Source organism: Canis lupus, chromosome 25 (genome assembly GCF_011100685.1).
Source record: "Canis lupus familiaris isolate Mischka breed German Shepherd chromosome 25, alternate assembly UU_Cfam_GSD_1.0, whole genome shotgun sequence".
Taxonomy (NCBI): domain Eukaryota; kingdom Metazoa; phylum Chordata; class Mammalia; order Carnivora; family Canidae; genus Canis; species Canis lupus.
The window spans coordinates 13,622,514-13,646,002 of record NC_049246.1 but is presented as its reverse complement, the minus strand read 5'-3'; the positions used below and the strand labels follow the sequence as shown (position 1 = coordinate 13,646,002).

General features: G+C 42.8%; 1 protein-coding gene and 1 long non-coding RNA gene across 15 annotated transcripts in view; one reads left to right on the top strand and one right to left on the bottom strand.

Moving 5' to 3' along the window:
- The window catches only part of LOC111092272, a 44,194-nt gene extending 22,331 nt beyond the window's left edge, over positions 1 to 21,863 (bottom strand). For both annotated transcript variants that reach the window (XR_005378454.1, XR_005378453.1), the window contains exons 1-2: positions 21,304 to 21,863; positions 12,300 to 12,434 (exon numbers count right to left, since the gene is read on the bottom strand). This is a non-coding gene — a long non-coding RNA (uncharacterized LOC111092272). The remainder of the gene's footprint in view (positions 1 to 12,299; positions 12,435 to 21,303) is intronic.
- Positions 1 to 23,489, top strand: part of ATP8A2 (ATPase phospholipid transporting 8A2) — a 574,503-nt gene that overhangs the window by 483,845 nt on the left and 67,169 nt on the right. The gene's annotated exons all lie outside the window — the stretch shown is intronic.

Sequence of the window (23,489 nt, the reverse complement as noted above, 5' to 3'; positions counted from 1 at the left end):
TGATCAATAAGAGTTCTTCAACTCTAAAATTCTAATGGGTCCATCATCCTAATCAGTAACATGCAATTTTTTTAAAATCTCAATTCATTGTGCTCCTTAAGAGTTTTTATTCTAAGCATTAAGAATGTTATTCTAGGGGCAGCCCCGGTGGCTCAGCGGTTTAGCGCCACCTAGGGCATGATCCTGGAGACCCAGGATCGAGTCCTGTGTCAGGCTCCATGCAGGAGCCTGTGTCTCTGTGTGTCTCTCATGAATAAATAAATAAAATCTTAAAAAAAAAAAAAAAAAAGAATTTTATTCTAGCATTCAGAATCTGGGTATCTCAAGCGAGCCTGAGAAGGGTCGCCAAGTGATTTGTAGGAGTTTAGAATAAAGGGATAATTTTACAAGAATAAGTCTGATTGGTCTTATTATTGCAGCATTGTTTCAGGCACTAATAGCGGCTGGTGACAGGATGACAGGATGATGAGATCTTTAGATTCTGAAGTTTCAGTGAACCACCAATAGAAGGAAATAAGTTGACAACTATCACATTATGGAATTGCAACTATTCCCAAAGGTGACAGAAAGGAGCATGTGTTTCCAGTCAGTGGGCAGGGCAGTTGGTTTCCTGTAGGCAGCTGCTTGCTCTGTCCATGGAAGGCCACCAAGTGTTCAGAGGTTATAAATAAGCAATTATTGGAGCCCCTTCAGAAAGCATTAAGAAGGTTAGCAACTCCTCATATTCTTTTTTTGGCCTGCTATTAGAATTGATATGCCACGTCTAATATGCCTGCATGTGTCCAAATATCCCTGACTGGGGTGTGGTTTCCCAAAAAGGGGGAGGTTTGGTCTGCTACACACATTTGCTGCTCATCTGTTCGCATCATAGGCAACTGCCCGCCAGCCGCACTTTCCGACTGTGACATGCACTAATTCTAATCCTTGTAACCTCATTCCCATAATTGTACACAGAGCCTTGCCTGTTAGAAAGCTCCGGGAACGCCTTCTTTTATAGGGAACCAGTCTTGGGCTCTATGCCGTGTTGGTCTAGATCTGAACTGGAATCTCTTCGTTTTATTATCAACTTGAAGGGAAAGGACAGGTGGGGTTAAACAGATCCAGACTCAACTACCCTGTTTACTTTAGAAAGCAAGGGAACAACCTAGAAACACATGTCTTGGTAGGAACACAGAGTAAAAAGTAATGCCCCTCCTTACATCAGAAAAGGTTGAGCAGTTATCATATTTGGCTGAATAGTATAGTAAAGTTTTCCCATAACCAGATCCACCAGCACAGCCCTGCCAAGAGAAGCAGTGGTGTTCTTGCCAGCTCATGGAGTCTTCTAAAATAGTATTTTATTAAAGTCTTTTATTTCACTTGCTGTGAACGTTTATTCTGTTTGCCTACTATAAGCCAGAGCTTCGCTAGGTGCTGCAGGCAGCAAGGGTAAGCCATGGTCTGCAGCCACTGGGGGCTAGTCCAAGCCCTAAAGAGCATGGAATGCACAATGCATGAAATCTTTTTCTGCTTTTTACCATTACCATTTTTAAGTTAAGAAAAAGGACTCTCAATGTTGATGTACGTCCAGACAACGTTTATTTTAGGAAAATGATTGAGACTGAAGTCCCAGTGATCAGGTCCAGATTCCATCCTACCATCTGCTAATATGGTAGCCTGAGATAACACAACCTCTAGCCTGAACTTTCCTTCAGGGGATGATCCTAAGTCCCCTGGTCCCTAGAAGCTACCATACTAATGACGATGGTGTTCCTGTGCTGTACTCTCATTAATGGCGCTGCCCACAACCACGATAGAGTATTTCCTGAGGGCTTTAATCTTCGTTTTTCTGTACACAGAGGGTTGGACGGTGTAAATCCCCTCTGGTTTTCTTTCTCTAAAAATATCATCTAGTCATGATTATGTAATTTTAGCATTTACCGTGAAGTTGTTCTCTGGCTGCGTAAAACACTATAGAAATTGTTGGTATAGTTTCAGTGTCTGGCTTTTTAATTGATGGATTTGTGTCACTGTCAAAGGGTACTTCTTTTCCAAATAGCTGACATGGACAGGAGAAATAAATACTAGCTAGTAAGGTGCCCTTTAACTTACTTTCCCTTGTCTTTGCAAGACTCAGGTGATAATGCTGATAATATGTACATCCCATAAAATAGTTTCTATCTACCCTCTCTTCCCTGTTTGCTGTGCCTTTCCTCCCATCCAGAACACAGTGACTGAAGGCCTGGTAAAAGCCATTAAACTCTGAACAATTGACCATCTATTAATATCTGTACTCGTTTCGTAGGGCTGCTCTAAGAAAATACCAAAAACTGGATAGCTTAACAAAATTTGTCTCCCAGAGCTGGAGTCTGGAAGTCTGAGATAAAGATGTTGGGTGGGTGGGTTCCTTCTGAGAGCTGTGAAAGAGAATATTTCCATGTGTCTGCCTCCTAGCAGTATCTGACAATCTTTGATTTTCCTTGGCTTGCCCAAGCATCACCCTGATCCCTGCCTTCATGTTCACATGGTGTTCTCCCTGTATTCATGTCTGTGACCAAATTTTTCCTTTTGTGACCAGTCACTGGATTAAGGGCTCACCTTAATGACCTCATCCTAAGTAATTATATCTGCAGTGAACCTATTTCCAAATAAAGTCACATTCTGAGGTAGTAGGTTTTAGGACTTTAACTTAAGAATTTGGGGAGGGAGATAACTCAACCTATAACAGTATCATAAATTGATCTTTCATTGAAGTATTTTGGGTTCCTATGATATATAATTCTCACTAAGAGCTAAGCAGGTAAAGACTGGATTGCACTTGTTTTGTAAATTGTTTAGCTTTCTGTAGCCCAGATGACAGGAGAATCATCTATCATCTAGATTTGGGGAGTCACAAGGACTTTCAAATGCTTGCTGTTTTTACTAAATTCAGGTGGAAAAAAATAACAGGTCTCATTTCTGTCAGGCTTTGAGCTTGGTGCTGAGAATATAAAAATGTGTGGCTATTGTCCTCAAAGGTTTAGTGAAGAAAGCAACTAGTACAATATGTTCTGTGTAATGAATGATGTATGGACTCAAGCTACAAAAGGACAAGATCAGCTTTGAGGTGGAGTCAAAAAAAAAAAAAAAACTGTGGGGACTCCTTAGGGATAATCATGACTCCCCTCAACATGTTCCTGAAGAAAAATAGAGATCCCTCCCACCCCTGACCCCTTACCCCCACCCCTCCCACACCCCACACCCCCACACTCAACCACCATTTAAGAAGTGGGAAAGCATTTCAGTGGGAAAGAACTGTTCTGATAAGATATGGGAAGGAGTGGCTTATAGCAAGATAACGAATGGACTCAAAAAGAAAAATGTGGAATTGAGCTTGGGACAAAACAGTGGCTTAGGACAAGAAGAGAAATACCTTGTATCTAAGATTAAAATGAAAATAGTTAATATGGGTGTGGTTACAGATACATTTAACAGTGTAAAAAAGATTTAGAGTTGAAGATTTCAAGCTAAAATGTTCCATTGTTACAGGAAATTTCCATGGTTAAATCATCTTTCTTAAATGTAAATTGGAGTGTGTCATTTTGCTGCTTAAAACCCCGTAATAGCTTCATCTTGACATTTTGATATAGTCCAGGATACTTAACAAGATTTAAAGACCCTCCACAATCTAATTTCTCTTTGCGTCAGCTCTCCCTTGCTCTTTCTGCTCCGCCATATTAGCTCCTGGAATGTTCCAGCTTTCTCCAGCATCTGGGCCTCTGCCCAGGCCTGGAACAGGGCCGTCTGTTCCTTCCAGTGGCATGCCCCACCACCGGCCTGTTACCTGATCCATTCCTCCTCCTTCAAGCTTTTCCAAAAAGTGGGTCATTCGGGGTGGGGGTGGGAGGTTGGGGGGTGAGGTAGTTTCTGAGGGCTCCCTACTCCTGCCGCAGCTGCCATCACCCCACAGCGCATGCTGTTGTCTACTCTGTTCCTTCTGTGGCACTTATTTCCTGAATATCTTTCTTTTTCAATAGACAGGAGGCTCTGGAGGGCATAAACTGTGTCTCCCTTATAGTCTACAATATTTCTGGCATACAATACTATGTCTGGCATATGGCAGGTGTTCAGTGAGTGTTTTGCTAAATGAATGAATGAGAAACATGTAATTGATGGATCATGTCTCAGAAACAAGTTCAAAGTTAGAAAATAAAAATATTTATTACCAGTCACAAAAAAAAAAAAAAAAGTTAAATTTTAAATTCTTGCAAAACTAATGCAGTTTGAGAATGCCTGGGTGGCTCAGTGGTTGAGTGTCTGCCTTTGGCTCAGGTCATGATCCCGGGGTCCTGCGATTGAGTCCCACATCAGGTTCCTTACAGGGAGCCTACTTCTCCCTCTGCCTGTGTCTCTGCCTCTCTCTCTGTCTCTCATGAATAAATAAATAAAATCTTTTTTAAAAAAACTGATACAGTTCGTATTTAGTTAACTCTCAGAAATATTTGAAAGAGTAAACCAGTAAGCTGAAAGATGAGGTGGTCTGCACCTGCCTTGAAGCCAGGAAGCCATAGAGGACCACAGAATAGCAGCAGATGTGTGCTCCCTAGACTCTCCAGGCTTCTTTCTTCTCCTCTCCCATCTCTCCTCTGTGTGCATATTTTGTATTTTCTCTTCCTCCTGCTCTCTCTCCACTCTTTCATCCTCTTCCCTTTCCTGGGGGTCCGCTACACAGTTTGTTCTCATGCACGTGCATAAACCCCACTTCAGTATTACTTCCACCACCCCAAATGTGTGGTGGTCCTTGTGCTGGGGAATCCTATAGGCCCCCTGTACTACTCAACACATTGGGAAAAGCATTTAATTAAAAAAAAAAAAAAAGGTTAGAATTCTGCATTTTATCACCTTTGTTGGATGAATTTTAATGGTTCCATTTCAGAAATGACTTAGTGTTTGGTTTTTCTCTTTAAAAAACAAAGACAAAACAAAACAGAAATCTTGACTTTTGCAGAACCTGAATCATTCTCAATCCCAAAATAGGCTGGTAGCTGTCTCTGTCAGCGTTCTCAACTGTTTTTGTCATAATGCCAGTTAGTATCTCTCCAACTGTGGGGCTGCTCTTGTGCCAGCAGAATCGGGAAAGAAATAATATCCTGCACACTGTGGTACACGGGTTCATGTTGAGAAATGTGTATCTTGGCACTGGAAGATTTAAAAGGCTTGAATATTCATAAGGCTTCTTATCTAAGCCACTCACTGGTTATTAGTGCTTCACATTAAATTGAAGATATGTAAATCCTCATGGTATATCCGGGCTGAATAAATCTGAACCTTTGAGAACGAAACAGCGCATGGAGTTTCCAGGAGGCGTCTGTTCACTCTTCTGGGTGGTGCCTTCACGTAACAGCTCCTCTTACTCCGGCTGCCTTCCATCACGGAGTGTGGCAAGAGCCCAGATAAAATTGTGATCACTTCGTCTCCAGAACTATATTTCAATCTAGCTTTATATGTACACCATGTCTCTTCTTTTGCTTCAGACCTTTTACGTGGATGAAGACGACTTTGAAGGCAGAACACCCACATTTGGTATCACTGCATTCGTTTTTCTTACATTTTGGCTTCACTTATGGTGCTTTTAATATTCATGAAGTCTTGAAAAAATAAACATCCTAAGCTATTTCCTCTGAATGGAAATGTTATGGTTTCAAACCCCAGAGAAAACAATTGGTGAGTTCTACAAGGCCACATTTTCTCTGCGTCAGTTAGAAAGGAGCTCCAGCTTGGCGGAGGTAACAACCTGCCCAACACTTCCGGGCTTCCCAGAGCAGATGGCCCGGGGGCCTGCTTGAAAGATGAGGCAAAGAGTCAGCAGACGTGCATTATTTAAAGGTTCCCTTTGGAATAGGAGATATTAGAATCCTTTCAATTGACTCAAAATTACATCATTTCCGTCTTTAAAGAATGTAAAAGAATTATTTATTCCATCTACTTCTCTGTTCAAATGAAAACATTGACCGTTTTCCTCTGTTTTCTCTCCCTACTTTACATTAGGCCCATACTGATTGGTATTTATTTCCTTCTCTAGTAAAGGGGCTCAACCAGTCCCTTAAATATTTTCAGGAATTTTAAATTCTTGCAAACAGGGCAAGAACTGCCCACAAAGTTAAGAGCCAACCTTTTAAGAAAAAACAAAGTGATTGTTCTTAATAATAAAAAGAAAACTGATATCCAGCAGCCGCGTTTCGGTGAGACAACATTGTTCTAGGCTTTGTGTGCTAGAGCTGGGCAGCTCCTGGGGATTCCCCATTTGGCCAACTCTCTGTTTTTTTACCACAGGTGAGATTCTCATGTCAGCAGTTCTCTTCCAACTGTGTAACCCTACTCTTCCTCCCTCCCTCGTGCTCGCTGACAGGACAGTCCCATGTCCCACGGTGATGACCCACCCATCTCACCCACGCCAGGTGCATTGTTCCCTGTCTCAGGACACCTCTGTATCCCCTGTCTTCTCCTTCCTTCTCGGGAACTACACTTTCTCTTTGTGTGTAGGATAACTACCTCTTGCCCAGATCATATTCTGCATCTCTCTTGGTAATTTCAGATGCCATTAACAAACCTTTCATTTCTACCACTTCCCACTAACGGTGCTGAAAAGACAAATGTTTGAGTCCCAAGCCTCCTTTATACTGCTACATGGCCACGTGAGCCAGAAATGGCCAGCAAGCACTAGGGTGACTTGACCACAGGCTTCCTTCGTGAGAGTGGAGCTGGGTGGGGCTACCTTCTCTTCCTTCCTTGAAGGCAGCTAGAAAGTCTTGCCACAGCAGCCACATTGGGACAGTGAAACCAAAAGCAAGAGGACAGAAAGCCAACACTAAGGGTGGTACTACTACAGGGTGGAAAAAGCCTGGGAACCTGACAGCACAAAGGAGCAAGTACCTACTTCCAGAATTATTTTGGGAGAATAGTCGCAACTGTTTTTGTTGTTTGAGCACTGTTTGTGGAATTTTTAGTTATGCATGGATAAGTACAACTTAGCGGGTACCCCCTTCTCCTCAAAACAAAGCAAGTATAAAAACCTGGCCTAATCCCGGGACTTCATGTACATTTCTAATTTTTCTATGTTTACTAGCTATTTCCCTAACGTGAGCTCGCCAAACACCTTCCCCATCCTTGGTTTTCCCCTTACAGTACTCTGTGCTCTATTTCATTCCCAAGCGTGGTGGAAGAGTGACCTATACTTGTCCTCCTATGTCCCTCACATTCCTTTAGTCCTGGCAGTGGACTTAAGCCCTCACCCCTTAACCTTTTCTCTCATAGGTCATAAATGCCTTTCTAGTCTCTGGAACTATGGGTCTTAGTCTTGCTCTTCCCCAGGCTTTCTGCAACATTTGATACTGCTGTCTTCTCCCGCCATATTGAAGCTCTCTTCTGATCCTCTAGTCTTCCTGTTGTCTTTCTTTGTTCCCTGAAATGTATGGGTACCTCAAGTTTCTGACATGTTTCTCTTCTCTCTCCCCCCACTTTTTTTTTTTTTAAGATTTTACTTATTTATTCATGAGAGACAGAGAGAGAGAGAGAGAGAGAGAGAGAGAGAAAGGCAGAGACACAGGCAGAAGGAGAAACAGGCTCCATGCAGGGACCCCGAGTTGGGACTCGATCCCCAGTCTCCAGGATCATGCCCTGGGCTGAAGGCAGCGCTAAACCGCTAAGCCACCTGGGCTGCCCTCTCTCCCCTTTTTCTCTGCCAGTCTCATCTATTCTAAACCCAGTTGTGATCATTATTTCTGTAACTGTGTCTCCAGTCTGTCCCACTTTGGCCCAGTGTTGAAAGTGGTCTCTGTTTCCAACTGCTAGATTATATATAGATCTTTACTTCAAGTCACCCTAGCATCTCCCTCATCCTCTTCCCACAACCTCTGCATTGAAACATCAAATCTTGCGCATTTTCCCTCAGCAAAAATTTCTCACACCTTTGCTGCAGTTTATATTTCCAGTGCTATCTGCTGATGGTAGCCTCTAAGTGTAGGAATATCCTAGTTGGCTTTTCTGTGTGAGTCTGTCCTAGTATAGACCACCACCTTGGCACCTCCCTCACCCCAACTCACACTTAATCCATCATTAGTCCTATCCAAATATCTTCCTAGTCCTCCCCTTTATCCTCATTTCCATGCCATCACCCTGGCGCAGGACACCACCTTTGGGCTGGCCCTTTGCTTCTTGTCTTGTTCCTCCCTATTTTCTGCACCAGATCTGGAATGTTCACTCAACAGTATAAAATTGTGCTCCTCCCCTCTTAAAAATCCTTTGATGATTTAGAATTTTATGTAGAACCAAAATCTTTTACATGGCAGACAAGGCCCAGCCTGACCTAGCCCTGTGCATCTTGTCAGCTTCAGCGTAACACACTGTCTGGTTGTACCGCTCATCTTTCAGTGCTTTACATTGACAAGCTTCCTCCTCCCCCTCCCCCTCCCCCTACCACAGGGCCCTTGCATGTGCTGTTCTTTCCATGTACAGTACTCCAAACCTCATTGCCCAAACTCTCCTAGAAATTTCCACCCCCTTGTTTGGGCTCAGCTCAAATGGTACTTCTTAAGAGAAGCCCTAGGCCCCCTCATTATTCTTTGTAATCACATCAGAACACGTTCCTTCATTGCCATGAATGACAAGAAAGTCAGTTGTGCTATTTGTGTAACATTTTATCCCTCCCACCTAGAATGTCAGCACCTTGAGATGAAGAAACTTACGTGGGTTTTTTTTTTTTTTCCTTCATTGTGTGCCCGGCAGCTAGCTCAGTGTCTTACTCATAACCTGGCCTTAAAAATACTCTTTGCATGAATAACAAATGAAGGTGGTCTCACTGTCTATGAAATGAAATCTCAGTTCTTCAGGCTCCTGCTCCAGGGCCTCTAGAGGCTGACTTCCACCAACCTTTCCCACCTCTTCCCTCACAACACCCATACATGATGTGTGATTGAGCAAATGGAGCTCTTCACCACCACCTGCATCCTTTGTTTCTCCCAGCCCTCCACCTGGACGTCCCTCCCACTGCCATTTTTTACATCATAACCCTACCCATCCTTTACTTTATGAGGGATTACGTGCCACTTTATGAGGGATTTTTTTATTTGTCCCCAACTAGAAGTGATCTCTGCCACTCTTGCTGTCCCACAGTACATTGCTATGTTATCCTTATAGGATAAAGGAAATGGTCTATGTTTTTTTCTCTCAAAGGTGCTAGAGAAGAATGTGACCCATTGGTCTCTGCACCCAGCACTCTGCTAAACACAGGGCCTGGGTGGTCAGACTGCTGGGTAAACAGGTGGGCTGGAGCAGTGGTGCTATGCCTACTATCGAGGCTGGGAGAGCAAGCCAGGCTATCTGTTTGAAACACAGATCCCTAACTGGGGTAAAATTGGGGAATCATCTTGAAGTTCTTGGCCAACCACAGAGAAGATACTTGATAAGAAGCCCCAGGTGTCATTCAAGCTAGGATAGAGCCAGAGAGCTTAGGGTTTTCTAATAAACTTACCCTTAAGGTGTGGGCATGATGTAACTTCATTCCTCTAAAGTAAGAAAAAAGCATTAAGTATCTTGGCTCAGCTGGCTGAGTAGATGTACTGCATACGGATCTCAGAGAGGAACAAAGAGGGAAGAGTCCACTGTGTTCATTGAAAGAAGAGCACCCATCCCCAGTCTCTTGGGATTGGTCAAAGAAGAAACACCCGTCTGCCTGGGGATTCCCTGGTGCCTGTTTTGTTGCAACTTCCCACAAGAAAGAAACCTTTTCATCACTTGAGTAATCACCGCCCCCTCCCCACAAAGAAAAATAAACAGAAAATTCTCCCTTTGGGCCGGCTCTGAACATCAGTTGTAGCTGCTCTAGCACAGATCAAACCAGAATACTTGCACCTTGTGGTCATTGGCATCAAAGGCCGCAGGTTTTTCTTTCCGCCTCATTTTAATATGCTTGTGAGCCTTGGGAGGCTTAATTAAAACTGCAGGGGAGCCAAAGTCAGCATATAAAGGAACTGTTTTGATGCTTCAAAACCCAAGCAAACAGAATCTGGATTATTCAATTAGGTATGCTTATGGGATTTGTCTTGGGTGTTTTGATTGCTCAAAGCCTGCTGGGGAAGTCAGTCATGGGGTTTAGACCTGAAAAGAACCATATTTAATGCCCCCCAAATTTCACTTTTTATCTTATTTGGGTTTCCCATTACCAGTGCGTAATTGTGAGCTGTACAAGAACTATTCTTACTCCCGTTTACTCAGCTTCTTCCCCTGATACCAGATTACACGGCAGGGCCAGCCAGATCTTCCTGCCTGGTTTGGCTGGCAGTCATGCTCTTGGATCCCTTTCCTGCCTTTCACTGATGGTCTTTGCTTTAATAAGACCCAGGGTTGCCCAAGAGGCAGTGCAGAGCACAGGGCCTCCCCACTAGACCACTTCCTGTCTATGTGGCCTTAGACAAGTCACTGAAATCTCTTCCTCTGTTTTTATATCATTTACAAAAAGGAGATCAGGGTGGTGGAAACTGCTGTGTTTACTGTACACTGTGTTAATTCGATAAAATAATTCATGGTAATGCACTTAGTACTGTGCCGGGCTCAGGAGGAGTGTTCAATAAATGGCAACGATTATCATGGTTCTCCCAGGACATAGGTAGACATGTCTCCATTAGCTGCAGCCAACAGGTGAGGGAAGACTGGAAGCTTTGTGCGTGTCAGCTACTCCCAGAAACATGCAATAGATAGACTCAGCTTCTATGCTAGGAACAAGCCTGCTCTGAGAAGCCTCGGGTCACGTGAGAGATTGCATACCTTGCTGAGGTCAGTGGAACGTCTGTCATGTGACCAGCTTTCCCAGCAGTCATTGAAGTGACAAGAACTACTACAGTAAGTTAAACCGGAGCCACTTTGTCTACACTATGGGACTTTTGCTCTGAAGTTACCATTCAAAGTCAGGTCTCTGGGGGAATGTATTGCCAGGATCCTGGTGGTGGCAATAAAGGCAAGCAGCCCTATCTCCGAGGGCTGAGGCAGGCCGGCCTGATTGTGGGCATGCTGCACCTCATAGAGTGTATGCTTCTAGCTAATTAGCTTAAAATAGACCCATGTGCTGAGAGCCAGCTCTAATCCCTAACTGTTAGAAAGCCACCCAGGAGGGAAGGTTACCTGGTGTTGATCGAAGAACTCATAAGAATCCAGACAAAAATATTTAGTGTCAGTTGGTAAAGATTTAAAAACAGGTGTTCCCTGGATGGTACTCATGTGCTAGGCTTTAACTTCCTTTCCAGGTGTTTATACCCCAACAAAGCAGGCAGTATCAAATATATAGTATACATGGATAGCCTGTGCAGAAAAAAGGTTCCCCTTCACTGTCTCTAGTGAGTCTGTTAATAACTGGCTGCCTGTGACAAACCAACTGCCCAGATACAGGAATGTATAGAACACATCCCTACCATTAAGAGGCTTTCAGTCTAATGAAGATGGATAAGCAAATAAGCATAATGTTGAACATAATGCAATATCACAGGGTACAGTGGAAAGAGCAGGCACTCTGGGGTTGATGGACCTGAAGCAAACAGTGATTCTTACCTTTGGCCAGCAGCATGACCTTAAAAAGATCGTGTGACCTCTCTGAACCAAACTTTCACATCTATAAGATGGAGGAGTGTTCAATAAATGGAGTGTTCAATAAATTGAATAAATTCAATAGATGGCAGTTCACAATAATGTGAATTTTCTAGGGCCATCCATGTGTATTAAATGAGGGGAGGGCAAGTTACTAGTACAGTGCCTGACAAGTAGTAGCCATGTAAAAAGTGGTGGTAATAAGATTGTTATCATCATAGAGGTACGCAGGGGAGGAAGTATATAATCCTTCTGGAGAAAATGAGGAAGGGATATTTGAACTGAGTCTTGAGGGGAGGAAGAGGAATTTTCAAAGTCAGAGCAATGGCAGAATGGGGCATTGTCAGCTGGGCAAAGAACAAGATGAGCAAAGGCCGAGAAAAAAGGACTGTTGAGGATTTGGAGACATGCAGATGGTTCAACATGGCTAGAGTGCAGGCTTCTGGTGATGAAGGGCCAAGAGCAGAGTCTTGGTGATAGACAGGAGGGGCTGGACCATGAGTAACCTCACATTCCATGCCAGAGTTAGATTTTGCCAGTTTGCAGTGTACTAAAAATTCCAGTGCCAAGTACCAGGATACTTATATATGTTATTGGATGCCCAGCAAACACCTTGCAAGAATAAGATAGCCCCATTTTGTAGATAGCAACATTTTGTAGGAGCAAACTCAGATTCAAGGAGATTGTTACTTAATCATTCAACTCACCATATTAGCTTCCAGTAAGTTAGGTAGTTTGTATATGTGAAGGATGTGTGGTCTCATTTAATATTTCATGTTAAATTGTGTTGCCTTATTTTTCTTTCTGTTCCATTATTCTTTATTATTCTCTTCTGCATATGTCTGGAACAAAGCAACACCACAAATAGGTAGAATGCCTCTACTGATCGTCAGACTTGAGTGAATTTGGTCACTTTTCCCAACTGGGCAGTTGATGGGACTGGGCAGAAACAGAGACATGGTTCATCATACAGTGTAATTCACTAATATACAAAGATCCAGTTTTCCTTTGGGTCATATTGTTCTCCCCACATAAATCAAGCATTCTATTAAGAACAGCACACTATATTTTAATTTTTTTAAATGATAGATGTTAGACTTGAGTCCAAAATAAGGTAATATGGGATATTTGTTTGAGGTTGATGCTATGGATTTCATGAAATTTTGTGTTACCAAAAAAGGAGTAAGATTCATCCTAACTTTAGATGGACCATCCTCACTCCAAATATTGGAGAAATACATGTTAACATCAACCCTAGGGATCTGAGGTACATAATGCACCCAAGTACCCAGAGCTCTGCAATCTGAACTCTTGCTATCAACCCCAACCTCTCCAATGACTCAACACCATTTATTTGGGATGACTTCTAAACAGGTGTTTCCTCTGTGTCACAAATGGTTTAAACTAGAGCCGAGCTTATGTCCAGCATGTTCAGCTGAAATCACAGGGCCAGCTGACGCTCTGTGAGCATGTTTGCTCATCTGTGTCGATGCTGACAGCCAATACTTGCCGATTCCCACGTTGGTCAGTACTGGACATAGAACAGATGTTGGGGATTATGAGCAAGGATTTGGGGAGGCTGTGGGCCTGAGTGTCCACGGAAGTAATTCATTGTGGAAACGCAGACAGGACCTGCTGAACCTTCAGTGAGAAGTTCTATGAAATAAGCCTCGGTGGGCCTGCATATCAGGACTGAAAACAAATGTTTTCCTGGTGTCCTTTAATTAAAAGAAAAATAATAAATCATCTTTAAATGTAGAACGGTGGGAGCCTAATCCCACAAATTTCCATTGAAGTTCTCATCTATGATTACTAGTGGTATCATGACACTGAAGTGTCAGAGCAGAATCCTCTAATGGGTCCCACGGGAAAGCAGTGGAAGACCATTTGTAGAATGCTCCAAGGTTGGCTGTTCCCTCCACCCCCATCCGACCCCACCTTCCAGCAAAATTCCTTCAAGGCTGGACTCAATTTACCCCCATATAACATGAAGCTATTTCTTCCTGGTTGTTTTTGGCTGTCCTGGAGTTTCTTTGTCTAGCCAACCCACCGATGGTACTGTCTGCCCAATGCTCAGCTCACTGTCCAAGACCTTCGGAGTCAGAGGTCCAAACTGTAGAAGGCTGTGGGTTATGACAGTTCATGTGTCTGCTCTGCAGAGTACTGTGATCCTCAGCTCTTACTCTAGCAGTGCTCTGCGGAAAGCTAACCAGAAGGTAACTTCCTTTTTTCTTAAGTGTTTCCAGATAGCATTCCGTAGATTTAGTGAACTTTAGCCTGATCCCTCTCATAGCAATCCAGCTGTATTCGTTGGTACATTGTATTCGTTGGTAAGCATGCTATTGGTTAAAAATCACATTATTTCAAGACCCAAAAAGAAAGGCATGATACAATTAGAACTGTTTCATCCAGGGCACCTGGGTGGCTCAATCGGTTCAGCATCTGCCTTGGGCTCAAGTCCTGATCCAAGGGTCCTGGGATGGAGCCCTGCTTCCGGCTCCCTGCTCAGTGGGGAGCCGGTTTCTCTCTTTCCATCTGCTGCTCTCCTTGCTCATTCATTCTCTCTCTCTCTCTCTCTCTCTCTTTCCCTCTCTCTCTCTCTCAATAAATAAAATCTTTAAAAAAAAGAACTGTTTCAACCTGTAGGGATCATCAAAGAAAAATGTAGAAATCAGGTGAAGTGTTTAAATAGGGTTTCTAATAATAATAGAATTCAGCATTGTCTCTTTTATTGGTTTCATTGCCAACTTATTTATAACCTGTTAAGGATATCAGTAGTAATAATTACAGACAAAATGGAAGTTCAGCTCTTACTGCCTTAGACTTGATTTGAGTTTTTTGTTTTTTTCCAAGAATGTAGTATATATGTTACTTTCTCTGGGTATAAACATAAAAATGTTTCTGCTAACAAGAAAGCACATTGTTAAAAGGGAGAACAGAGAAACTGAAAATAGGTTACTAGTGAATATTTTTAAATAAAAAAGAGATAAAAGAGACATAAATTTGTGTATCACTGGCTTTAAATACCATAAGCAAGCAAAATATGAGGAAAAACTTAATGGATCCTTGCAATTAATATTCTAAGATTCAAAATCTCAAATGCATTCGAATTTGTTCAGTTAGGAGGGCTTTTGTGTTTGTTTTTTTAATAGCAGCTCAAGGTAACCTCATTGGTTTTGTTTTCAAGAAAATGGAGGAGAAGGCTAATACCTAGATTTTGTTTCTCCTCTGAAAAACATCTTCATTTCTCCCAAATCAAGAGAAATATAAGAAAACAATTCTATAAAAGCAAAGAAATCCCTCAGACGCTTCAAGATTAAGAAGAACAAAGACAAAAAGAAGGTCTGAATAATTTTATGAAGAGCATTATGACATCAAATGTTGTTTACATATTAACCCGTTTTTAACATGGGAGAATGTCTCAAATGTACCAGACTCTCTGTAGAAAGTACAGTCAAAAGTATTCATGTTTGATTGCGTCTAAGAATTTTTAAATGAAGGAAGCTGTACTGAAAAGATAAATTGAGATCTATGGGAAAGGAAAATGTAGCTGAAGTGCTTCTATTAGGGTATGGTGAAAAAAATTGGATCTGTTTTATGTAAATTTTCAACAGTGACCTGGTAAAGAAAGTCAAAGTACATTAATTAAATTTACAGAGCCAAAAAAGGCAAAGACCCAGGAGGTTAGATGTAAAAAAATACAGATGGACTGAGAGAGATGAGGGGAAATAGACAGACTTTTACAACATGATATTCAGCTTGGAAATATGCAAGCTAATACGCTGGGGGATACCAGCCAAAAGACAGATAGCTGGTTTAAAGAAAAAGTTAATAAAATGTCGAGTCTGAAAAACTATACAGACCAAAGCCAGGAAATTACAAAGTTATGGATCCCACAATAACTGTAAATTAACCCCAGTGCACATATGTAGTATTTCATATTACTGTATATGGTGTTAACTTTCACGCCTGAACATGCGGGCGTGTGTGTGTGTTTCGTCTGAATTACGGTTGTAATGGGAACAAAGGTGCAAACAGGACACGTAATGGATTGCCTGCTCCTTTCACAAGTCACCCAGGAGCACTGGAGCCCAGGCCAGTCTAGCATCTTGGAGTCAAGTGGAGGAGGAGTCAGGCTTTGATTCAAAGGCCAGTTGTTCGCCAAAGGCATTGGGAAGATTCGTGCATTTCTTAACAGCTGTAAAGAAGTCATGAGTGTCCTGGGTACATGGAAGGAAGTCTATAGGACGTTCCCAAGACAACACATTGGATTTAAATGTGTCTCCACTCTGATTTCTCCTTTCCTTTCACTCGCCCCATGCAAACTACTTTATATCTCTCTAATAAGCTCCTTGCTCCTTTTATCCCTATTTCTTGCGCAATTACCATCCACTTCTCCCCTCTGTATACCTCTTCTCTTGCTGGGCTCATTACAGGAGCTAAAATGAAATGTTTTCCTTTTAATGTATCCAACCAACCTACTGACCTAGGTTGTCATTTGATATGTTATTGTTGCTATTTGCTTTTTTAAAAAAGTGCAATCAACTTATATGCTGTATATCCCAATATATCTCTCTTCAGACATAGGACCAGGAGGGAGGAATCCACACTCTTCTTCTTGCAACGTTGTACAGGCCATTTCTCTTCAACCTCATGTGTCTCCTTCTACCATCTTCTGCCCTCATCATAGCCACACACTGATTTTTCACTCCTGACTTTGGCTCCATTATTAGTAAGTTTTCTACCTACAAAGATGATTCTTCTGTTTATCTGGTCTTCGTAATCCTTTTATCTACCTCCTCAATGCCTGTGAGGTTCTCTGTGGCCACCTTCCCATTCCTTGGCCTTGCTCCACCTCCATGACTTGGTCACTGAAATCTGTGTTTTCTACAAGATCTTAGTGTCTGATTGCCCTGGACTTATGCAAGCCCTTGTTCTTCTACTGCCTCTAGATGCCTGAATCATTCCCACTGACCCTGTTGTCCACTGTCACTGTCATTACCAGTCTCTTAACCTTGTAGCCAATGTCCAGTAAATACTCTATGAATGCTCTCTTCCCCATTCTCCCAGCCTTCATCTTTCTTTTTCTCAGCTGGACTCCAAAATCAATTATTTAAGTGATTTGTACCTTCTTGTCCTTAATTCCTATGCCCTCTTTTGTTCTGAGAGTTCCACCTGTCTCTTCCCACCATCTGCTTGCTCAGCTCTGTGCTCTTCGGCTTGTCAACAGTTTTAAAGAAAGTCAGATGGTTTGTATCCTCATTAGATTCCTCTGTTTATGTTTATAGTTGACTCTCATTGGTACTGCAAGATCTGTTTATCTGAATTGCATTCTCCAAGCAGCATTTTCTAAGGTTTCTTGCCTCTCTGTGGCCACAGACTGCTTTGTTCTATATGTATGACTCCACCTTCTACTTACAGACATTGAGGTCATTTCCTACCAGTTTCTTCAATCTTCTTGCCACCCAGAAATCATGGGGTTCACCTCTCACGGTGGTACAAGGGACACCTAAATACATAAGACTTTCCCACCTCTCTTGTGACAGAGCCTGGGCTCTGGGGTCAGGCAGCTGGGTTCAAACCCTGGCTGTGCCACATGCCAGCTGTGGGACCCTGGCTGAGTCTCGTGACCGTTCTCACCTGAATTAGTTCACCTGTGTATAAGACAGGAATGAACAACAATGCGCCCCCTGCAGGATGGCCGGGAGGATGGAACGCGCCACTCTGTGGAGAGGGCTGAGAACACTGCCCGGCACAGGGCAAGCACAGAATAAGTGTAGTTCTTCTCTCTTTGTCATGGCCATCCTCATCAGTGGCCCTGTGTTCATCTTACTAAAAGCTCCACAGCCTCATTTCTCAGCCTCCCTCCAAAACCAACTAGAGTCAGTCAGCCTCAGAACCTTTGGTCCTACCTTCCCCTTCATTGCTGGCTCCTGCTGCTTCTCCACACTCCAGAAGCTTCCACCTCCTCTGTTGTGCCTCCTACCCCTGGAGGTTCTCTTTGTCTCCTCAGCTACTTCTGAGGCCCTGTTTTGGTCTTCCAGCTTCTGCCCTCACTCCGATGGCTCCTATAATCCTAGTTTATAGGGAGCCATCAGAGTTTGCTGTGATTAACGTCCCCTGTTCCAAGCACCCTCTTGTGGCTTTTTCTTGTCTCCTGAATTAGATCTAAACCCCTCAGGCCAACATGCAGGCCTCCCTCGCTACACATGGCCCAAACCCACGCACATTTTTCTGTTGCAGAATATACTCCTATCACTCCCAGCTTGACATTTTGTTCCAACTTTTCTGGATGAAGGGTTCTCATTACTTGAAACTAAATAGAACCTATTTATTGAACCTAACACAAACTTCCCTCTTATAAACTACTCTACTTTGCCTTAGATATGGATATCCTCTCCTGCTCTGCCAACCAGAAGCTGCTAGATGACAGGCCCGTTCCCTCTTGCTCCCCATGTGGTCCACGCAGCATCAAACACTGAAATGAACTTTGTGAATTCATACCTGGATACTACCCACCCCCATCTTTAAGTCTAGTGATTTGTACAAGCCACACATAGCTGCACCATATGCTGCTGCCACCACAGCCTAAAAAAATGGAATTTTCAACCTTGTGACAACTTTCCCACATAGAGACAAAGGACATGGAATAAATACCCAGCCTACTTAAATATTAATATGGCACTCGCTTCATCTCTTTCTGAAAAGAAACAAAATGTTATCCATATTGTTGAGTGCCCCTGGTGGCTCTCCCAATCTCATTCATATTGAGCTAGAAATACTCTCATGACTTTAATGTTTACTATTTTCATGCATGTATTATGTATGTATAAACCTATAGGAAATATAAACAATCCATGGTGTTGCATTTTTCAGGGTTTTGAAACTTTAGATATATTGTATCGTATATACCCTTCTCATCAACACTGGGTTGTTTTGGGGTTTCTTTCAAAATTACTTTTGATGTTTATCCACAGTGACATAATTGTAGTCCATTCATTTTAATGCTGTTTACAGTTACATAAATATGCCAAAATTTATTTATTCTCCTATTGATAAACACTTTGCCATTATCAAAAATACGTCAGCAAACTTTCCTGACCATATCTGTGGACATGTATAAGTTTCCCTGGAGTGTATACCCAGGAATGGAATGGTGTACTGGGAATCTCTCACCCTGTGGCTTTTCTTGAAACTTGTGTCTTTTAATGCAGAGGTTTTCATTGTAATGCAGACAAACTTATCTCTTTCCTTCATGGTTTCTACTGTCTTGTATCAAATTTTCTAAAAGCTAGTCAAGGTCATAAAAGTATTCTTCCACATTTTCTTCCACAAGTTTTAAAGTTTTGCTTTTTCACCACTTGAAAGTGACGTGTGCCTTGATATGAAGCAGGTACAATTGGAAGTTTGGCAACCAGACAAACAGGGCCATGCACTAGTGAGCCCTCCTTCCCCTGCTAATGCACAGGACACCCGACGGCTAGGTTTCTAGTATTTTCATATGGGATTCTACATGGCCCGCCTCTCTTGTGTTGCCTCTCAGGGGCAGGATCTGAGCAGAGTGGGGCTGGTGATACCCTGCTAGCCACACTTAGAGGAACATGAGCATGTGCCTCCAGGCAAATGGGTTTGAACCTAGAGAGCATCTGAGATGCTCCATTATCCCTGCACAGGAGACTCTCTCTAGAGAGCCTCAGAGTAATAAGACCTCTAGTATAGTTAAGCCAAAAATAGTACATATAGTATAATATATACTATATAAATATAGTTATTTTTGGAGAACTGCTGGGCCATCAGCTAGAGGCCTGGAAGCCTCCTCTCTTCACTGACATCACTTCCGTTATATAAAAATGATTATTTTCTAATCTTTTAATGCCCTCTGGCATGCTTTGAAGGCCAAGATATTATTTTTGCTTCATAGATATCAACTTTAATAAGACTTGTCCTACTGAGGAATAATGAGGAACCATGAAACCCCAACAGATCCTGAAGCCTACTTATTGTTTGTTTAAGTAATCTCTACACTCAAGGTGGGGCTCTGACTCACAACCCTGAGATCAAGAGTCACATGCTGCACTGACTGAGCCAGCCAAGCTCCTGCAGCCTATTTAGATTGTGGGCCATTCATTAACAGACATTACTTGCAGCATGTTGTTTGGTGCAGCAACACATGGCAGCTTTTACTTTATTGAGTGAAGGTACATAACTGCTTGCTCAGCACAACTGCACTGTGCCAGGGAAATGACAAATTCCCATGAAATAGGTCAATTATGTAAATTATTTAAATGTATTATTTTAAAATGTCACATTTCAAGCAAAATAGAAAAAGATAAGGGTCCAAAATGTGAAAAAGAATTAATTTATGTACTGTAAAGTTAAAGTAGGGTTTCTGAGCTAAAAATGGAAGCTGGATTATACAAACATAAAGGCTTACAATTTATTAAAAGGAAAGTTATTGAAATGTGAACAGATCGTCGCAGGATACTAGTCAATTATGAGTAGATAGCACAGCCAGTGTTTGTCAGGAATATGGCTCTCATACCATGGGACAGCCAGGCCCTGGCTCTGGAGTCAGAGAGACCTGGGTTCAAATTCTGACTTAGACCCTCACCATGTGACCTGGAGTTGGTTGCTTAACCACCAAGTCTTAGCTGCATCATCCGTAAAATGGGAACAATTAGTTTCTCACTTGCAGTGTTTTTGTGGGGCTTGGAAATAATATACATGGGGGTACCCAGGAAGAGGTGTTCCATCAAACAGAGTAAAAGCTCAAATAAAGTCATACTCACCCACTTTTGACCAAGGCCAGTGGTGTCTTTAAGGAAGATAGAAAATGATAGGGAAGGGTTGGGAAGAAGTGAGGGTTGGTTTTAGAGTAATAATGTACATTTCTATTGCTTGGGATACCCTCGCTGGGAGGCTGGAGTTATTGCAGGTTATGCTTGTGAATCCACAAGGGCATCCAGTAGCGTATACATAGAGAAGAATACGTAGCTGAACCAATGCTCTGCATTCTGTCAGTGTGCATAAGATGCCTGTGGATGTAGCCATGACCAGTGCAAAGGTTGACACTAATGAGTGCTCAAAAACTACTGGAGGAAGGAAGGCAGGTTGGTTGCTGCTGTGAAGCTTGTAGTTTTGTGAAAGAAAGAAATCCACTTGAAGAGTAGTAGAAAGCATTATTTTAATTTCTTAATTTGGTACTCAGGATGGGTATTTTGCAATACTCATTTGCTTATCATGAAAGCTTGATTAAACTGAGTCCCTCCCCCACCAAACCCCTCCCCCCAAGAACATTTTTTTCTATTAAAAAAAGGAAATCTGAACTTTGGTGTGGAGGAGCAGTGAAAAGTAACAGCAAGAGTGAACAAGAGAAAGAGAGAGAGAGAAATATGCAGAAGGCGTCCCTGGGGGGCTACATGCTGCTGCTAAATTTCAGTTGCAGTTGTCAGAGTTAAAGAAAACATTGGAGAAAATGTCTCATCGAGGGGTCACTGGATTGTTCTGCTGTGAGGAGGCCAGCTGAGGGGTGGCCCAAGGCCAGCTGGCAGGGGCTCAGAAGACTGGGTGCCACACACCAGCCACTGAGCTCATTTGCTCCACCTCAGTCATTTTTAGTCATGGAGCCACTTCAAGATCAGCATGAGGCACTGTGCACATGTTTGGGGGTGGGGGAAACAAGGCAGAGTTTAAGAAAGGAAGAATACATACTTAGTTCTGAAGGGTGAACCCAGGCCTCCTTGGGGATTCAGGTGAAATGAAATGTGGATGAACACAGCTAACTAGATGCTGGGCACAATTGCCCTGGGAGGGAGGTGCTGCTGCTCTTTTGATCTACAATGTAGGAAATTGAGGCAAGGAGAGGTTAATTAACCCCATTTCAGTGTCTTGGTCTGAAGCTTAGAGGCACAGTTCCATCCTAGGTCCATCTGAATCTAAAGTCCTCATTCTTCACCTCTGTACTCAGCTGCCGGGAAGGACCCCGCAGAAGCAGTTAGGAGTTAGCCCAAGGCTGCTGCACTGGGTTCTAGAACTCTGCTGCCTCAGTAACTGTGCATTGTGACTTTGTGAGGCAATGGAGCACAGCATCTGTATCCCCAAGAAGACATCGCTCTTTCTGTGAGAATCCTTCTGATTGTGGATCTCCATTCTGGAATATAGATTGAGAAGCACTCCTCAAGGAGGCACTTGGGTGGCTCATCTGCCTTGAACTCAGGTCATGATCCCAGGGACGTTAGGTCGTACATCAGGCTCCTTGCTTAGCGGGGAGTTTGCTTCTCCCTCTGCCCCTCCCCCTGCTCATGCTCATTGTGCTCTCTCTCACACACACATAAAAATAATTAAACTCAGGACGCCTGGGTGGCTCAGCGGTTGAGCACCTACCTTCGGCCTAGGGCGTGATCAGGCTCCCTGCATGGATGGGCCATGTTTCTGCCTCTCTCTCTCTCTCTCTCTCTCTCTCTTTCTTTCTTTTTTTTTTCAAAGATTTTATTTATTCATGAGACAGACAGAGAGAGAGGCACAGACACAGGCAGATGCAGAGGGAGAAGCAGGCTCCATGCAGGGAGCCCGATGTGGGACTCTATCCCAGGTTTCCAGAATCACGCCCTGGACTGAAGGTGGTGCTAAACTGCTGAGCCACGGGGGCTGCCCTCTCTCTCTTTCTGTGTCTCTCATGAATAAATAAATAGAATATTTAAAAAAATAATTAAACTCTTTTTTAAAAAAAGATTTAAAAAAAAAAAAGATTTTTTTTTTTAAAAAAAGATTTTTTTAAAAAAAGGAGAAGCACCTCAACGACTATCCCAATAGGGTAGGGAACAGAGAAACCTTGATCCACAGCAGAGATCAAGATTCACTGGATCTGAGCAAAAGTGTGATGTAGTGAAAGCTTAATGATTTAAGGGCTTTCCATGTCTGCCCCCACCTCTGCTCCCATCCCCGGTAAGCTCCTGCTTACAACTTCTGGAAATGTCCTATGCCTGCTGATTGGCCTTCTAATGTACAAATTATTTTCAAACCCAGATATGTTTTAGTAACTGCTAATTACACTTTTCCTTAAACTTGTTCATGGAACACCCCTGACAGTGGAGGAGAGAGGAGACATGCATCCCTCAGGGAAGCCTGGGGCTATATCCTCTGGCATTGCATCTCAAATATGATACTGATTTGAAGACTCTGGTTTTAGGGAGAAAATCTTTCAAATCTATTGTAAAAATGTTCTTGGTTTTATTTTCTATATCATTTATTTCTGCTCTAATCTTAATTATTTCCTTCCTTCCGCTGGTTGAAAGCTTCATTTGTTGTTGTTCTTTTCCTAGCTCTGTGTTCTGTTTTGTTTTGTTTTTTAAGATTTTATTTATTTATTCATGAGAGACACAGAGAAAGAGAGAGAGAGAGGCAGAGACACAGGCAGAGACAAAAGCAGGCTCCATGCAGGAAGCCTGATGTGGGACTCGATCCCAGGACTCCAGGACCATGCCCCGAGCTAAAGGCAGATGCTCAACCGCTGAGCCACCCAGGCATCCCTTTTCCTAGTTCTTTTTTTCTTTTTTAATTTTTTTTTATTTATTTATGATAGTCACAGAGAGAGAGAGAGAGAGAGAGGCAGAGACACAGGCAGAGGGAGAAGCAGGCTCCATGCACCAGGAGCCTGACATGGGACTCTATCCCGGGTCTCCAGGATCGCGCCCTGGGCCAAAGGCAGGCGCTAAACCGCTGCGCCACCCAGGGATCCCTTCCTAGTTCTTTTAAGCATAAAGTTAGGTTACTTGAAATTTTTCTTGCTTCTTGAGGTAGGCCTGCATTGCTATAAACTTCCCTCTTAGAACTGCTTTTCCTGCATCCCAAAGGTTTTGCACCATTAAGTTTTCATTTTCCATTTTCATTTGCTTCCA